Source organism: Callionymus lyra, unplaced genomic scaffold (assembly GCF_982586985.1).
Source record: "Callionymus lyra unplaced genomic scaffold, fCalLyr1.hap1.1 HAP1_SCAFFOLD_25, whole genome shotgun sequence".
NCBI classification, from domain to species: domain Eukaryota; kingdom Metazoa; phylum Chordata; class Actinopteri; order Syngnathiformes; family Callionymidae; genus Callionymus; species Callionymus lyra.
In genome coordinates, this window is record NW_028258542.1 from 480,317 (window position 1) to 501,594 (window position 21,278).

Sequence of the window (21,278 nt, forward strand, 5' to 3'; positions counted from 1 at the left end):
ACAAACCTATATATATTTTTTTTAATCTGCGCTGTTGTGAAAGTGTGTTTCCCCTCTGGGGATGAATAAAGCTTTTCTATTCTATTCTATTCTAAAAAAAATCCGCGTTTGTTTTATGTGTTCGTGCGTGCGTGTGTTTTATGTTTGCATGTCACCGTGTGTGTGTGCGTTTGTCAGTGCATGTCTATGTATGCATGCGTGTGTTTTATGTGTGCGTGCGCGTTTGTTTTGTGTGCGTCCGCGTTTGTTTTATGTGTGCATGTCACCGTGTGTGTGTGCGTGTGTCAGTGCATGTCTGTGTGTGCATCCGTGTGTTTTGTGTGCGCGCGCGCGCATTTGTTTTATGTGTGCATGCGCGCATTTGTTTTATGTGTGCGTGCGCGCATTTGTTTCATGTGACATGCACACATAAAACACACGCACGCACGCACACATAAAACAAACGCGGACGCACACAAAACAAACGCGCACGCACACATTAAACACACGCATGCACACACAGACATGCACTGACACACGCACACACACGGTGACATGCACACATAAAACACACACACGCATGCACACACAGACATGCACTGACACACGCACACACACGGTGACATGCACACATAAAACACACACACGCACGCACACGCAGACACACACTGACACATGCGCACACACACCAATGACATGCACACAAACGCATAACTACAGATCACAAACAAACCTATAAAACCCGCGTTTGTTTTATGTGTGCGTGCGTGCGTGTGTTTTATGTTTGCATGTCACCGTGTGTGTGTGCGTTTGTCAGTGCATGTCTGTGTATGCATGCGTGTGTTTTATGTGTGCGTGCGCGTTTGTTTTATGTGGGTGTGCGCATTTGTTTAATGTGTGCGTGCGTGTGTTGTGTGCGTGTGCATTTGTTTTATCTGTGCGCGCGCATTTGTTTTGTGTGCTCTTGCGCATTTGTTTTGTGTGCGCGTGCGCATTTCTTTAATATGTGCGTGCGCGCATTTGTTTTATGTGTGCGTGCGCGCATTTGTTTTATGTGACGTGCGCGCATTTGTTTTATGTGTGCATGCGCGCATTTGCTTTATGTGTGCATGCGCGCATTTGTTTTATGTGTGCATGCGCGCATTTGTTTTATGTGTGCATGCGCGCATTTGTTTTATGTGTGCGTGCGCGCATTTGTTTCATGTGACATGCACACATAAAACACACGCACGCACGCACACATAAAACAAACGCGGACGCACACAAAACACACGCATGCACACACAGACATGCACTGACACACGCACACACACGGTGACATGCACACATAAAACACACACACGCACGCACACGCAGACACACACTGACACATGCGCACACACACCAATGACGTGCACACAAACGCATAACTACACATCACAAACAAACCTATAAAACCCGCGTTTGTTTTATGTGTGCGTGCGTGCGTGTGTTTTATGTTTGCATGTCACCGTGTGTGTGTGCGTTTGTCAGTGCATGTCTGTGTATGCATGCGTGTGTTTTATGTGTGCGTGCGCGTTTGTTTTATGTGGGTGTGCGCATTTGTTTAATGTGTGCGTGCGTGTGTTGTGTGCGTGTGCATTTGTTTTATCTGTGCGCGCGCATTTGTTTTGTGTGCTCTTGCGCATTTGTTTTGTGTGCGCGTGCGCATTTCTTTAATATGTGCGTGCGCGCATTTGTTTTATGTGTGCGTGCGCGCATTTGTTTTATGTGACGTGCGCGCATTTGTTTTATGTGTGCATGCGCGCATTTGCTTTATGTGTGCATGCGCGCATTTGTTTTATGTGTGCATGCGCGCATTTGTTTTATGTGTGCATGCGCGCATTTGTTTTATGTGTGCGTGCGCGCATTTGTTTCATGTGACATGCACACATAAAACACACGCACGCACGCACACATAAAACAAACGCGGACGCACACAAAACACACGCATTATGTGTGCGTGCGTGCGTGTGTTTTATGTTTGCATGTCACCGTGTGTGTGTGCGTTTGTCAGTGCATGTCTGTGTATGCATGCGTGTGTTTTATGTGTGCGTGCGCGTTTGTTTAATGTGGGTGTGCGCATTTGTTTAATGTGTGCGTGCGTGTGTTGTGTGTTGACACGCGCAAGCATTGACGCACATTGTTTTGTGTGCGTCCGCGTTTGTTTTATGTGTGCATGTCACCGTGTGTGTGTGCGTGTGTCAGTGCATGTCTGTGTGTGCATCCGTGTGTTTTGTGTGCGCGCGCGCGCATTTGTTTTATGTGTGCATGCGCGCATTTGTTTTATGTGTGCATGCGCGCATTTGTTTTATGTGTGCGTGCGCGCATTTGTTTCATGTGACATGCACACATAAAACACACGCACGCACGCACACATAAAACAAACGCGGACGCACACAAAACACACGCATGCACACACAGACATGCACTGACACACGCACACACACGGTGACATGCACACATAAAACACACACACGCATGCACACACAGACATGCACTGACACACGCACACACACGGTGACATGCACACATAAAACACACACACGCACGCACACGCAGACACACACTGACACATGCGCACACACACCAATGACATGCACACAAACGCATAACTACACATCACAAACAAACCTATAAAATCCGCGTTTGTTTTATGTGTGCGTGCGTGCGTGTGTTTTATGTTTGCATGTCACCGTGTGTGTGTGCGTTTGTCAGTGCATGTCTGTGTATGCATGCGTGTGTTTTATGTGTGCGTGCGCGTTGGTTTAATGTGGGTGTGCGCATTTGTTTAATGTGTGCGTGCGTGTGTTGTGTGTTGACACGCGCAAGCATTGACGCACATTGACACACGCGCAAGCATTGACGCACATTGACACGCGCGCAAGCATTGACGCACATTGACACTCGCGCGCATATTGACGCACGCACACGCATTGACACGCACGGGCGCATTGACGCACATTGACACGCACGCGCGCATTGACGCACATTGACACGCGCGCAAGCATTGACGCACATTGACACGCGCGCAAGCATATTGACACACGCACACGCATTGACACGCACGCAAGCATTGACGCACATTGACACGCGCGCAAGCATTGACGCACATTGACACACGCGCGCATTGACACACATTGACACGCACATGACAATGGACGTGAGGTTCTGGTCTGCAGCCCACATCTGTGTATCGGATAGTCTGTCAAACATAAAAATGTAAACGGTTAGACTTTTATGATGCAATATACGAGGAACTAACTAAACATATACTGTACACACCTCCATGATGATTGCCTTTCTCAAGTGGCTTTGTATGTGCTGTTGGGTTTTGTCCATCTGTGCTGGTCTGAATTTGGTGACCTCACAAAAAGGGCAGTGAAAGAACAAGCAACACTGACGGCTGTGGAGTGAAGTACATCCTCAAACCTGGCTGATGTTTAACTGATCAGCCATTTATGAGATTAATGAAAGCTTTGACAGAAACTGTTTTCTATATCACAGACTAAGCTACACACACAGGCAAATGAAAACAGCCAGAAATATGTTATGTTCACTGAACACATCATTTATGAACACATTTTTCATGTTGTATAAAACTCAAACATTCTATTGAATGACTGAACAATCGACTTTAATATCCTCGTGTCCAATTAGTTCATATTCAACGTCTGCTATCTCTGGTCTGTTTATCTGGATTCTTGTCACGGGGGCAGCAGCTTCAGCAGAGAGGTCCATACTTTCTTCTCCCCAGTTACATCGTCCAGCTCTTTCTGGAGGACCCCCCTGTGTTTCCAGCCCAGTGGAGGAACATGCTTCTTCAGTGTGTTCTGGGTCTTCCCCGGGTTCTACCATCAGTGGAACATGTTCCACTTCATCGGACTTATTCTCAGATGAATAAATTGATCTAAGACAAGAAAAAAATAAGTCAGTTTAGATTAAAAAAAAAGCTCAAACTAATTGAAATTCTCACGGATGCTCCGTTGAATCCATACATTCATTCATTCCCACTGCCACCTCCTAATAAGAAATAATGATCGTTTCTCTGATGCACAAATACTGCAGTGCTGAAGATATTAAACCAAAATTGACATTCATTTTAATTGTACAAGTGATGACATTTGCAAAATTAATCAACATTACATTTAAACATTAAATCACTTTGATAAATGACTAAAAAACATTCTTACATACCTTCCTTCTTCTCTTGAACTCTTTTCCATCTGGTTAAGGAGAAAAATAATTCAAGGAAATGACTCCAGATAAACACAAATCAATATAATAATGTGATTTTTATGAATGCATTTGTTTTTTACCTCTTTTTCTTTTTTTATACCAATAAACTACAGAACATGTGATCAGTAGAACGATCACAGCAACAATAATTCCAGCCACTTCTCCTGGTGTCAAACCTTCTCGACATACAGAGTCAGAAGAAATAGTTCCTTCTCGTAGATATGTTGAACATCTACAAAGACAAGTGGAGACAGTTTAGAAGAAAACATCTGGAGCAAACATTTGTGAAGCTTCACTCACTGTTTGTGATCCTGACATGACGTGAACGTTCCATTTGAAAATGTTCCTTCACTGCAGGTTCCACACTCAGTGTCTGTGGAGGACGTTCCTGTGAAGAACATTGTGTGTGTCTTATAGTTTCTGCACTCTTGCATTTCACATGTTGGATGTGAAACTCGCCTGCTCTGATGATGAACTGTCCTGGTTCACATGTGGAGTGTTGCTGTGCTGCCACACATGTGTCCACTGAGCCGTCCACACAGAAAAAACCCTCCAGAGGTTCACACTTGGTGTTTGCTGTGAAGGTACAGGATCTGATCTCTCTCAGTCCTGTTAGTCAATAACAAATTCTACATCACATCTACATACTGACCAACTCATCATTCTAGTGAAGAACAAACTTTACCTTCAGTACAGACGAGACACTTGAAACCATGTTTCTCTCGGTTCAATTTGTCCATGTAAGTTCCATCATCACAGACAGTGCAGGACGGAGATGGAAATTCTGTGCAATGAACATTGACTCTGAATCCTGTGAGAGAAATAAATAAATGACACATTTGAGTGACGTTTTACATCAAGACTCCTGACAGTTACTCTTATAAGAAAAAAGGTCAACATTTAAAATAGGCAGAATACATTTGATAGAATCAACATACAAGTGTCATGCTTATGTTCTTTTGTTTTATTTTGAAGGTGGTTTTCCGTTTTCATGTGTCCTGTGTTTTGAGTGACAGACGCTGGCAGGTGCGCGGCTGGGGATGATGGAGTGGCGGGTTCTTCCCATTGATAAGGAGCGTCTCTACCCGGAAGAACTCGCCAGAGTATTGCGTTTCCAGACCAGGTTGGCTGTCCTTTCGATCTCGCTCCTCGCCTTTGAATCACAACTGGATAATCCTTTGGATACTCCTGACGTTGTCAGCACTTTTATTTACTCAAGTGAGTCCTTTTGTCTTTTTGTTTTAGTTGCTGTTGGGACCCCGATCTCCAGAAGTGCCCTGCCTTCGCCCCGAGTGCCTGTTTTGTTTTTTTGTTCCTATTACGGACCGCTCTGGATCTATATAAGACTTTTTTTTCTGAATTTTTCCTCCGTGGATTATTTAGAAGATAGCTGGGAAGGGCGACAGGTCTTGATACCTTCACTTAAACTTAGCGTTACATTTACCGATGTCAATAAAATGAAAAGAGACTTTAATAAACCACAACATGTACCTGTGCTCCTTCCAGCTGGACACTCAACATCCTTATCCTTCAACAGTGGACACTGTGACGTCACTCCTTCAACATCCTTATCCTTGAGAGAAAAGATCATTTAATATCAGATGATTTTTGAGAATCTATCAGTGATAGTTTCGTAGATTCTTCCGCGTCTGACCGTTATAAACCTCCTTGTAGGTGGACAACGCATGCGCAAATGCGTGGTTGATTTCCAACCTCGTGTACTGTACTGACACTAATAGAATGTTTTTCCATCATATTTGTCCATCATGATGAGTGCCATGGATCATACATGAACACACATGTTTAATGATAAATATTTGTTACCAGAGAACAATTGTTTCAACTGTAATGAAGCATACATGTTTGATATTTACCAATTAGTGTTAAATATTAGCTATATTGATGTTTGAGATAAAATGGGGACCCTTGAAATAAAAAGAAAGACCCACACTGTTAAGTCTTTCTGTAGGTTTGTTTATTGGACATAATAAATCGTTTTAGCAACACTAGAGGGCAGCAGAGAGTACAAGTTGCTTTGCGTGCAGGTGGAGAGACAGGACGAGCTAATGAGATCACCTGTGCAGGTGAAGCTTCTGTCTACAGAGCATGACTACAGCCAAGGTAATGTTAAACTCTTCTGTTAAATTGTTCTCATTTGGAGAGAATATCTAAGGATTATGGACATAAACTTGCAGTGTGACTGCAGTTCACACTTTTAATGATGTCGTCGTTGTAAATCTAAAACGTCCCGAGAAAGTAGAATTCTAGTGTTTCTGATCCCATCATGCAGGGAATAGCAGGTTTGATATAAATGTACATGAATTGATTCATTAAAGATCTTATTACATTTGTCTCTTTTAACATTAAGACTTCATCACAAAGTATCATTTCTGGAGATGATTTGACTTCAATGTTGACAACAGTTTATACTGAGTGGATCTAGTATAACACTGACAGACCCGGCTGCAGAAAAACATTTAAGGGGGGGCATTACATTTTTTCAGGGGGGCAAACTTTTCAACCTAAAAACGTATTGGCTTCAGGCTGAACAATGGCTCTGGGACGACTCGCACAGTGCAGAGAAATAATTCTCCCATTACTAAAAAGTGACGGTTGATCCCAAAATCTAAAAAAACAACTAACAACCAACAACAAAGTTTAGTGCTGTGTCCATGTATTAAACTAAAGCACCACAGCTTCACTTCTACTAAAACATAAGCACTGAAGTCAACCTGAACACTGGATTGAACATCAAATAAGTTTTCATCTCATTGAACAAAATCATGGTAGGTGTGATGTGTGATCTGTTTGATACTTGATGAAGCCCAGTTGCTGCACATTGGCGCACGCATTGACGCACATTCTTCTTCTGAGAGTTGTAACACAGCGTCTCTTAACTGTTGAGCATGGTCCCGTCGTCTCGCACCAACGTCCATCTCCTCACTTTCGCTCTTCACTTTCCCGTACATACCGGGGACGTTCGTTAGCAAAGTTCGTTGCTAATAACCGTTAGCTTCGCCTCAGGAGCAGGTCCGAAAAAGTCGCTTCTGACACCAATGTAACGTTTGGTCCTCCACACATGACCAGACGGTTGTCTTGCACAGATATTGTTTCTTTGTTCGCTGTACTCACAGAGAGGTTATTGTTTCGGCCACAACCAACGCCGCTCGTTCTTCACACCACTAGTTGAACGCGAAATCTCTCTAACAACAACTGCGCATGCGCACAGACTCACCTTCTTAAAGTGCCCGCAACATTAATGAACAGAACAAACAGGATCGTTACAATATATATACAGTATATACACACACACACACACACACACACGTCTATACACATACACACATATACATATACACACACACGTCTATACACATACACACATATATATACACACACGTCTATACACATACACACATATACACACATATATATACACACACGTCTATACACATACACACATATACACACACACACGTCTATACACATACACACATATACACACATATATATACACACACACGTCTATACACATACACACATATATAAACACACACACGTATATATATATACACACACACACACACACACACACGTCTATACACATACACACATATACACACACGTCTATACACATACACACATATATATACACACACGTCTATACACACACATATATACACACACACACGTCTATACACATACACACATATATATACACACACACGTCTATACACATACACACACATATATACACACACACGTCTATACACATACACACATATATGTACACACATATAAACACACGTCTATACGCATTGACACACCCGCACGCATTGACGCACATTGACACACACACACGTATTGACGCACATTGACGCACATTGACACACACGTATTGACGCACATTGACACGCGCGCACGCATTGACACGCACGGGTCACCCAGTATTATACAGAGCACCCCCCGACGTCGGATTCAAACGACCCGGGTTACATTTGACGCGTCGCCCATCTCTTCGTTGCCTTGGTAACGTGACGTGTCGCTGTTTCATTTGGCTACCGTAATTCTACAACTATGAAGCTCATTTGAAATGTTTAATGTCAACAGTGTGATTCTAATCCTGATTGTGCTTAACGACCTCAAACCACTTTAAGGAGGTACAGAGTGAATATAAATCGGTAAAAATGCTTAATTTTAATTTTTTGGAGCTTGGATTGTTTACGCATCGCGGAAGTCAAGAAGCTCTCGCGGATTAAAACATGCTTAAAAGGTCCTGTAAAAGTGACTATATTGTATATTTTTAGGTGTTTCAACTCCATAATGTTGACATTGTTTTATGAATGAGTAAAATAAAGTCTGTGCTATTGTGCTATTGTGCCCTTGGACAAATGAAGATCTCCTGAGTCTGAGGAGACTTTGTCGAAAGACTGAGCGTCTCTGGAAGTCTACTAAACTTGAGGTGCACAGACTTCACCTCAGGGATCTGTTGACTTCTTACAATGAGATGGTAGAAACTGCTAGATCTGATTACATCAGAAAACTGGTAGCAGCAAATAGGAAAAACCCCAAAGTTTTGTTTGACACGATTAATTCTCTCGTGTCTCCTGCTCCTCAAATCACGCCGGTCTTCTGTGAAGCTGACAGCAATGCATTGTTGAGATTTTTCATTGACAAAATTAAATTGATCAAAGAGAAAATCTCTCCCCCTTTGTTGGGAACCCCTACTGTCTCTGAGCCCATCTCCTCCTCTTGGTCATCCTTCTCTGCTGTATCTTTGGGTGATATTTCAGCACTAGTGAACAAGATGAAACCCTCCTCTTGCTCAGATGACGTCCTTCCTTGTAGGCTTTTTATCAAAGTATTTGATGTAATTGGCCCCTGGGTTACCAATATGGTGAACCTCTCCCTTTCCACAGGGGTTTTTCCCAATGCATTTAAACATGCCATTGTGGAGCCTCTGCTCAAAAAACCAGGCTTAGACCCAACTGACCTCAGTAATTTCAGGCCTATTTCTAAGCTCCCTTTCTTGTCCAAGATCTTGGAGAAGGTTGTGTCCGAGCAGCTGTCTTTGTTCTTGGATCAGAGCGACATCCATGAGAAGTTTCAGTCTGGCTTCCGTAAACATCACTCTACGGAGACAGCTTTACTGAAAGTGTCCAGTGACATCATGATGTCGGCTGACTCTGGTAAATTCACTGTTCTGGTTCTCTTGGATCTGTCGTCAGCCTTTGACACAGTTGATCACCAGATCCTGCTGAGAAGACTAAGGGATGAAGTGGGACTGTCTGGGTCTGTGTTAGAATGGTTCTCATCTTACCTTTCTGGGCGCAGTTTTAGTGTATCTGCCAATCAAATGAGGTCTGAATCGGCAGATCTGTTGTGTGGAGTCCCTCAAGGTTCTGTTCTGGGTCCTTTATTGTTTTTGCTGTACTTGATTCCCCTTGGTAAAATCATTCAGAGATTTCCAGATGTTTCTTATCACATTTTTGCTGATGACATCCAGCTCTACTGCTCTTTTGACCCAACTGAGCCCCAAAGGCTGAACAGCTTAGTCAATTGTTTGCTAGAAATCAAACAATGGCTGAGTGAAAACACTTTACAGCTTAATGTGGACAAAACTGAAACTCTGGTGATTGCTCCTGATGATACGATTCCAGGGTTGAGTCAGTACTTGGGTGACTTAGGTCAGTCTGTCAAACTGAGCCTGAGAAACCTGGGTGTTGTATTTGATAAAGACATGTCTCTTGTTCAACACTGTAGAAAACTGACCAGAAACTGTTTCCTTCAACTGAGAAAAATCTCTAAACTTAGGAAAATGCTGTCACAACATGATCTGGAGCTTGTAATCCATGCGTTTGTTTCTTCTCGTCTGGACTATTGTAACAGTTTGTTTTCATGTCTTAACAAGAAGGAGCTGTCTCGTCTGCAGTTGATTCAGAACTCTGCAGCGAGAATTCTGACCCGCTCTAGTAGAAGAACTCACATTTCTCCGGTCCTTAAAACTCTTCACTGGCTTCCAGTTTCTTTCAGGATCAACTTTAAAATTCTGGTTCTTACTTTCAGAGCTATTCATGGTCAGGCTCCTCCTTACATCACTGATCTGATCCAGCCTTACACCCCAGCTCGGGCTCTGAGGTCTGTGGATCAGAATCTACTTATGGTTCCACGCACACGGCTCAGGACCAGAGGAGAGAAATCTTTTCAGGCTGTTGCTCCTAAGCTTTGGAACAATCTTCCTCTCTCTTTGCGCTTGATGGAGTCTACTGACTCCTTTAAGAAACATCTTAAGACGTTTCTATTTGTTCAGGCTTTTCCTTGAATTTCTCGAACTCCTGTGTTGTTCTCGGTGTTGTCTTGATCTTTGAAGTATGTACTGTTTTGAGTATTGTTTTGATTGTTAAAGCGCTTTGTGACCTTGGTCTCGAAAAGCGCTATATAAATATATATTACTTACTTACTTACTTACTATTTCGCTTGATCCTCTTTATAATCCGGTGCGCTTTTCTATGAAAATAGAAGCTTTCATTGAGATTGCGTTTATGGACATATGTTTTCTTTTTATTTAGCTGCGATTATGAGCGTCTACGTGACGTTTGTCAACATTAATCGCGAGTCTGCAGGGGTGACGTCACACATGCTAATCAACTGATCCTGCAGCGGTGACGTCACACCACAGGAATACAATGAGATATTGTGCTTGTTTGTTTAAAAGCGCCATGAATACAATAGTAGATGCGTGCTTGTATAAAGACCGAGTTAAGTTTAGTTTAAATTTAGCGTCAGCTAAAAAGTTTTCAAATTGCCGCATACGCAACTTCCGGATGATGACGTCACACTTGTTGACAAAGATCGATCGCATTTTATCCTCACGTTTGTGCATAACTTGACGGAATCAGGTGCGCGTCACTCGTCTATTGAGGTAAGATATCATTATTGCTTTAAGACTCAGAAATAATGTTTCATTGCGTGTAATGTAACTTTCTGTGGTGCGTTAACACGAGCGCTAGTTCGCTAAAACTTAGCTTTTTTAATTATAATGTAACTCACACACGTATTTTGTTTGTTATTTTGAAGGACGAAAATATATTTATATTCCAATAAAAAGTTTGCTATATTGGTGGGTCATGGTAGGCGATTTATTTTATTAATATTCAAGATTCTTAGCTACGGCACCTTCAACACATTCAACGCTTGTTAACCATACAACAGCACGAACGTTTAATCGGCGTGTTAAATAACAGATGCGGTGAACTCTGAGCCGCTGAAGCATCTGAACACCAAACGATAACAAAATATAAAGTGCAACTTACTTTCAAAACAAAGTGAAACAGTACAATATAAAATACTATCGAAAATATACACTTGAATAAAGTTATAAAACAATGCTTCAAGTTTCACACAAAAACTTAAATAGCTGCTTCGACACAACATTCATTTACACACAGCAATATAAACAATAATATAAACGTATTGTTTAGGCTCACCTAGGAGTGATAAGCGAGTGTATTCAGTAAAATTGCAGGAGTGTTGGCACACTTTACAGCTTAATGTGGACAAAACTGAAACTCTGGTGATTGCTCCTGATGATAAGATTCCATGGTTGAGTCAGTACTTGGGTGACTTAGGTCAGTCTGTCAAACTGAGCCTGAGAAACCTGGGTGTTGTATTTGATAAAGACATGTCTCTTGTTCAACACTGCAGAAAACTGACCAGAAACTGTTTCCTTCAACTGAGAAAAATCTCTAAACTTAGGAAAATGTTGTCACAACATGATCTGGAGCTTGTAATCCATGCGTTTGTTTCTTCTCGTCTGGACTATTGTAACGGTTTGTTTTCATGTCTTAACAAGAAGGAGCTGTCTCGTCTGCAGTTGATTCAGAACTCTGCAGCGAGAATTCTGACCCGCTCAAGTAGGAGAACTCACATTTCTCCGATCCTTAAAACTCTTCACTGGCTTCCAGTTTCTTTCAGGATCAACTTTAAAATTCTGGTTCTTACTTTCAGAGCTATTCATGGTCAGGCTCCTCCTTACATCACTGATCTGATCCAGCCTTACACCCCAGCTCGGTCTCTGAGGTCTGTGGATCAGAATCTACTGATGGTTCCACGCACACGGCTCAGGACCAGAGGAGAGAAATCTTTTCAGGCTGTTGCTCCTAAGCTTTGGAACAATCTTCCTCTTCTCTTTTTGATTGTTAAAGCGCTTTGTGACCCTGGTCTCGAAAAGCGCTATATAAATAAATATTACTTACTTACTTACTTACTTACACGTGTCTCAGTCTCTGAGCCGCTGAAGCATCTGAACACCACGCGTCTCATCCGTGGAACGCAGGTAAAAAACAATGGCCGTCTTAAAGCGACAGTGTCTTGATGCGATACATGCATTGAAAAGTAATAAAACATAAAACACGAAAATAACAACTGGGTTTAATTATATACTTCCAGTGAAAATAATTGAAACATAAAACGACAAATAAACGGCTGGGTTACATTACTAAAAACTAAAGCCTGACAGAGGGGGAGTGGCGCGGGAATGAACTACCGTACTTACTGGCGCGCGCATGTACAGACAGCATATACATCTGTTGTTTTGAGCGAGCACCATAAACCGAATATACACAATAATCCATAGTGGTATTGGTTACAAGTGTCTACACGTGGTGTTCACTGCGCAGGTTAACTGTACCGCATTACAAGTAATAGAATGTAACTTAATGTTGGTGAACCACATAGCAATTCATCTACATTAGAAGTCTAAAAAGCGAATGGTAGTACAGTCACGGTGAATACAATTGTATAAATCGTTTAATTCATTTAAATATAAGTCAGCAGATGGAGAGACTTACCACAGTCTTTACCAATGGAAACATGGCGGTGGTCCATGAGGTCCAATTACTCTAGAAACTTCTGGATCATTTGAAATGGGCGGAGCATATTAAGATATTAACACTGAATATTGTTAAATTGACCCTTGACAGTGTTCATTCACTTTTTACACTGAATAAATAACACCTGGGTTTTAACTCTGGATATTGACAACAGCACTGCAGGGGGAGGAGCCACGTTTTACACCTGTTGTTGTTGTGTTACATCTGGAAGAGTTAAACCAGTCTATGAAATAGTTAAAATACATTAACACTTCCTTTTTGACACTTGGAAATTTACTGTGCACGAACGCACACATTAAACAAATGCGCACACCCACATAAAACAAACGCGCACGCACACATAAAACACACGCATGCGTACACGGACATGCACTGACAAACGCACACACACACGGTGACATGCACACATAAAACACACGCACGCACGCACACATAAAACAAACGCGGACGCACACATCAAAGAAACGCGCACGCACACCTAAAACACACGCATGCACACACAGACATGCACTGACACACGCCCACACACACGGTGACATGCACACATAAACACACGCACGCACGCACACATAAAACAAACGCGGACGCACACAAAACAAACGCGCACGCACACATTAAACACACGCATGCACACACAGACATGCACTGACACACGCATACACACACGGTGACATGCACACATAAAACACACACACGCACGCACACGCAGACACACACTGACACATGCGCACACACACCAGTGACATGCACACAAACGCATAACTACACATCACAAACAAACCTATATATATTTTTTTTAATCTGCGCTGTTGTGAAAGTGTGTTTCCCCTCTGGGGATGAATAAAGCTTTTCTATTCTATTCTATTCTAAAAAAAATCCGCGTTTGTTTTATGTGTTCGTGCGTGCGTGTGTTTTATGTTTGCATGTCACCGTGTGTGTGTGCGTTTGTCAGTGCATGTCTATGTATGCATGCGTGTGTTTTATGTGTGCGTGCGCGTTTGTTTTGTGTGCGTCCGCGTTTGTTTTATGTGTGCATGTCACCGTGTGTGTGTGCGTGTGTCAGTGCATGTCTGTGTGTGCATCCGTGTGTTTTGTGTGCGCGCGCGCATTTGTTTTATGTGTGCATGCGCGCATTTGTTTTATGTGTGCATGCGCGCATTTGTTTTATGTGTGCGTGCGCGCATTTGTTTCATGTGACATGCACACATAAAACACACGCACGCACGCACACATAAAACAAACGCGGACGCACACAAAACACACGCATGCACACACAGACATGCACTGACACACGCACACACACGGTGACATGCACACATAAAACACACACACGCATGCACACACAGACATGCACTGACACACGCACACACACGGTGACATGCACACATAAAACACACACACGCACGCACACACACACACTGACACATGCGCACACACACCAATGACATGCACACAAACGCATAACTACAGATCACAAACAAACCTATAAAATCCGCGTTTGTTTTATGTGTGCGTGCGTGCGTGTGTTTTATGTTTGCATGTCACCGTGTGTGTGTGCGTTTGTCAGTGCATGTCTGTGTATGCATGCGTGTGTTTTATGTGTGCGTGCGCGTTTGTTTTATGTGGGTGTGCGCATTTGTTTAATGTGTGCGTGTGCATTTGTTTTATCTGTGCGCGCGCATTTGTTTTGTGTGCTCTTGCGCATTTGTTTTGTGTGCGCGTGCGCATTTCTTTAATATGTGCGTGCGCGCATTTGTTTTATGTGTGCGTGCGCGCATTTGTTTTATGTGACGTGCGCGCATTTGTTTTATGTGTGCATGCGCGCATTTGCTTTATGTGTGCATGCGCGCATTTGTTTTATGTGTGCATGCGCGCATTTGTTTTATGTGTGCATGCGCGCATTTGTTTTATGTGTGCGTGCGCGCATTTGTTTCATGTGACATGCACACATAAAACACACGCACGCACGCACACATAAAACAAACGCGGACGCACACAAAACACACGCATGCACACACAGACATGCACTGACACACGCACACACACGGTGACATGCACACATAAAACACACACACGCACGCACACGCAGACACACACTGACACATGCGCACACACACCAATGACATGCACACAAACGCATAACTACACATCACAAACAAACCTATAAAACCCGCGTTTGTTTTATGTGTGCGTGCGTGCGTGTGTTTTATGTTTGCATCTCACCGTGTGTGTGTGCGTTTGTCAGTGCATGTCTGTGTATGCATGCGTGTGTTTTATGTGTGCGTGCGCGTTTGTTTTATGTGGGTGTGCGCATTTGTTTAATGTGTGCGTGCGTGTGTTGTGTGCGTGTGCATTTGTTTTATCTGTGCGCGCGCATTTGTTTTGTGTGCTCTTGCGCATTTGTTTTGTGTGCGCGTGCGCATTTCTTTAATATGTGCGTGCGCGCATTTGTTTTATGTGTGCGTGCGCGCATTTGTTTTATGTGAAGTGCGCGCATTTGTGTTATGTGCGCGCGCGCGCATTTGTTTTATGTGTGCATGCGCGCATTTGTTTTATGTGTGCATGCGCGCATTTGTTTTATGTGTGCGTGCGCGCATTTGTTTCATGTGACATGCACACATAAAACACACGCACGCACGCACACATAAAACAAACGCGGACGCACACAAAACACACGCATGCACACACAGACATGCACTGACACACGCACACACACGGTGACATGCACACATAAAACACACACACGCATGCACACACAGACATGCACTGACACACGCACACACACGGTGACATGCACACATAAAACACACACACACACGCACACGCAGACACACACTGACACATGCGCACACACACCAATGACATGCACACAAACGCATAACTACAGATCACAAACAAACCTATAAAACCCGCGTTTGTTTTATGTGTGCGTGCGTGCGTGTGTTTTATGTTTGCATGTCACCGTGTGTGTGTGCGTTTGTCAGTGCATGTCTGTGTATGCATGCGTGTGTTTTATGTGTGCGTGCGCGTTTGTTTTATGTGGGTGTGCGCATTTGTTTAATGTGTGCGTGCGTGTGTTGTGTGTGTGTGCATTTGTTTTATCTGTGCGCGCGCATTTGTTTTGTGTGCTCTTGCGCATTTGTTTTGTGTGCGCGTGCGCATTTCTTTAATGTTCTTCATGTTGTATAAAACTCAAACATTCTATTGAATGACTGAACAATCTACTTTAATATCCTCGTGTCCAATTAGTTCATATTCAACGTCTGCTATCTCTGGTCTGTTTATCTGGATTCTTGTCACGGGGGCAGCAGCTTCAGCAGAGAGGTCCATACTTTCTTCTCCCCAGTTACATCGTCCAGCTCTTTCTGGAGGACCCCCCTGTGTTTCCAGCCCAGTGGAGGAACATGCTTCTTCAGTGTGTTCTGGGTCTTCCCCGGGTTCTACCATCAGTGGAACATGTTCCACTTCATCGGACTTATTCTCAGATGAATAAATTGATCTAAGACAAGAAAAAAATAAGTCAGTTTAGATTAAAAAAAAAGCTCAAACTAATTGAAATTCTCACGGATGCTCCGTTGAATCCATACATTCATTCATTCCCACTGCCACCTCCTAATAAGAAATAATGATCGTTTCTCTGATGCACAAATACTGCAGTGCTGAAGATATTAAACCAAAATTGACATTCATTTTAATTGTACAAGTGATGACATTTGCAAAATTAATCAACATTACATTTAAACATTAAATCACTTTGATAAATGACTAAAAAACATTCTTACATACCTTCCTTCTTCTCTTGAACTCTTTTCCATCTGGTTAAGGAGAAAAATAATTCAAGGAAATGACTCCAGATAAACACAAATCAATATAATAATGTGATTTTTATGAATGCATTTGTTTTTTACCTCTTTTTCTTTTTTTATACCAATAAACTACAGAACATGTGATCAGTAGAACGATCACAGCAACAATAATTCCAGCCACTTCTCCTGGTGTCAAACCTTCTCGACATACAGAGTCAGAAGAAATAGTTCCTTCTCGTAGATATGTTGAACATCTACAAAGACAAGTGGAGACAGTTTAGAAGAAAACATCTGGAGCAAACATTTGTGAAGCTTCACTCACTGTTTGTGATCCTGACATGACGTGAACGTTCCATTTGAAAATGTTCCTTCACTGCAGGTTCCACACTCAGTGTCTGTGGAGGACGTTCCTGTGAAGAACATTGTGTGTGTCTTATAGTTTCTGCACTCTTGCATTTCACATGTTGGATGTGAAACTCGCCTGCTCTGATGATGAACTGTCCTGGTTCACATGTGGAGTGTTGCTGTGCTGCCACACATGTGTCCACTGAGCCGTCCACACAGAAAAAACCCTCCAGAGGTTCACACTTGGTGTTTGCTGTGAAGGTACAGGATCTGATCTCTCTCAGTCCTGTTAGTCAATAACAAATTCTACATCACATCTACATACTGACCAACTCATCATTCTAGTGAAGAACAAACTTTACCTTCAGTACAGACGAGACACTTGAAACCATGTTTCTCTCGGTTCAATTTGTCCATGTAAGTTCCATCATCACAGACAGTGCAGGACGGAGATGGAAATTCTGTGCAATGAACATTGACTCTGAATCCTGTGAGAGAAATAAATAAATGACACATTTGAGTGACGTTTTACATCAAGACTCCTGACAGTTACTCTTATAAGAAAAAAGGTCAACATTTAAAATAGGCAGAATACATTTGATAGAATCAACATACAAGTGTCATGCTTATGTTCTTTTGTTTTATTTTGAAGGTGGTTTTCCGTTTTCATGTGTCCTGTGTTTTGAGTGACAGACGCTGGCAGGTGCGCGGCTGGGGATGATGGAGTGGCGGGTTCTTCCCATTGATAAGGAGCGTCTCTACCCGGAAGAACTCGCCAGAGTATTGCGTTTCCAGACCAGGTTGGCTGTCCTTTCGATCTCGCTCCTCGCCTTTGAATCACAACTGGATAATCCTTTGGATACTCCTGACGTTGTCAGCACTTTTATTTACTCAAGTGAGTCCTTTTGTCTTTTTGTTTTAGTTGCTGTTGGGACCCCGATCTCCAGAAGTGCCCTGCCTTCGCCCCGAGTGCCTGTTTTGTTTTTTTGTTCCTATTACGGACCGCTCTGGATCTATATAAGACTTTTTTTTCTGAATTTTTCCTCCGTGGATTATTTAGAAGATAGCTGGGAAGGGCGACAGGTCTTGATACCTTCACTTAAACTTAGCGTTACATTTACCGATGTCAATAAAATGAAAAGAGACTTTAATAAACCACAACATGTACCTGTGCTCCTTCCAGCTGGACACTCAACATCCTTATCCTTCAACAGTGGACACTGTGACGTCACTCCTTCAACATCCTTATCCTTGAGAGAAAAGATCATTTAATATCAGATGATTTTTGAGAATCTATCAGTGATAGTTTCGTAGATTCTTCCGCGTCTGACCGTTATAAACCTCCTTGTAGGTGGACAACGCATGCGCAAATGCGTGGTTGATTTCCAACCTCGTGTACTGTACTGACACTAATAGAATGTTTTTCCATCATATTTGTCCATCATGATGAGTGCCATGGATCATACATGAACACACATGTTTAATGATAAATATTTGTTACCAGAGAACAATTGTTTCAACTGTAATGAAGCATACATGTTTGATATTTACCAATTAGTGTTAAATATTAGCTATATTGATGTTTGACATAAAATGGGGACCCTTGAAATAAAAAGAAAGACCCACACTGTTAAGTCTTTCTGTAGGTTTGTTTATTGGACATAATAAATCGTTTTAGCAACACTAGAGGGCAGCAGAGAGTACAAGTTGCTTTGCGTGCAGGTGGAGAGACAGGACGAGCTAATGAGATCACCTGTGCAGGTGAAGCTTCTGTCTACAGAGCATGACTACAGCCAAGGTAATGTTAAACTCTTCTGTTAAATTGTTCTCATTTGGAGAGAATATCTAAGGATTATGGACATAAACTTGCAGTGTGACTGCAGTTCACACTTTTAATGATGTCGTCGTTGTAAATCTAAAACGTCCCGAGAAAGTAGAATTCTAGTGTTTCTGATCCCATCATGCAGGGAATAGCAGGTTTGATATAAATGTACATGAATTGATTCATTAAAGATCTTATTACATTTGTCTCTTTTAACATTAAGACTTCATCACAAAGTATCATTTCTGGAGATGATTTGACTTCAATGTTGACAACAGTTTATACTGAGTGGATCTAGTATAACACTGACAGACCCGGCTGCAGAAAAACATTTAAGGGGGGGCATTACATTTTTTCAGGGGGGCAAACTTTTCAACCTAAAAACGTATTGGCTTCAGGCTGAACAATGGCTCTGGGACGACTCGCACAGTGCAGAGAAATAATTCTCCCATTACTAAAAAGTGACGGTTGATCCCAAAATCTAAAAAAACAACTAACAACCAACAACAAAGTTTAGTGCTGTGTCCATGTATTAAACTAAAGCACCACAGCTTCACTTCTACTAAAACATAAGCACTGAAGTCAACCTGAACACTGGATTGAACATCAAATAAGTTTTCATCTCATTGAACAAAATCATGGTAGGTGTGATGTGTGATCTGTTTGATACTTGATGAAGCCCAGTTGCTGCACATTGGCGCACGCATTGACGCACATTCTTCTTCTGAGAGTTGTAACACAGCGTCTCTTAACTGTTGAGCATGGTCCCGTCGTCTCGCACCAACGTCCATCTCCTCACTTTCGCTCTTCACTTTCCCGTACATACCGGGGACGTTCGTTAGCAAAGTTCGTTGCTAATAACCGTTAGCTTCGCCTCAGGAGCAGGTCCGAAAAAGTCGCTTCTGACACCAATGTAACGTTTGGTCCTCCACACATGACCAGACGGTTGTCTTGCACAGATATTGTTTCTTTGTTCGCTGTACTCACAGAGAGGTTATTGTTTCGGCCACAACCAACGCCGCTCGTTCTTCACACCACTAGTTGAACGCGAAATCTCTCTAACAACAACTGCGCATGCGCACAGACTCACCTTCTTAAAGTGCCCGCAACATTAATGAACAGAACAAACAGGATCGTTACAATATATATACAGTATATACACACACACACACACACACACACACACGTCTATACACATACACACATATACATATACACACACACGTCTATACACATACACACATATATATACACACACGTCTATACACATACACACATATACACACATATATATACACACACGTCTATACACATACACACATATACACACACACACGTCTATACACATACACACATATACACACATATATATACACACACACGTCTATACACATACACACATATATAAACACACACACGTATATATATATACACACACACACACACACACACACGTCTATACACATACACACATATACACACACGTCTATACACATACACACACGTCTATACACACACATATATACACACACACACGTCTATACACATACACACATATATATACACACACACGTCTATACACATACACACACATATATACACACACACGTCTATACACATACACACATATATGTACACACATATAAACACACGTCTATACGCATTGACACACCCGCACGCATTGACGCACATTGACACACACACACGTATTGACGCACATTGACGCACATTGACACACACGTATTGACGCACATTGACACGCGCGCACGCATTGACACGCACGGGTCACCCAGTATTATACAGAGCACCCCCCGACGTCGGATTCAAACGACCCGGGTTACATTTGACGCGTCGCCCATCTCTTCGTTGCCTTGGTAACGTGACGTGTCGCTGTTTCATTTGGCTACCGTAATTCTACAACTATGAAGCTCATTTGAAATGTTTAATGTCAACAGTGTGATTCTAATCCTGATTGTGCTTAACGACCTCAAACCACTTTAAGGAGGTACAGAGTGAATATAAATCGGTAAAAATGCTTAATTTTAATTTTTTGGAGCTTGGATTGTTTACGCATCGCGGAAGTCAAGAAGCTCTCGCGGATTAAAACATGCTTAAAAGGTCCTGTAAAAGTGACTATATTGTATATTTTTAGGTGTTTCAACTCCATAATGTTGACAT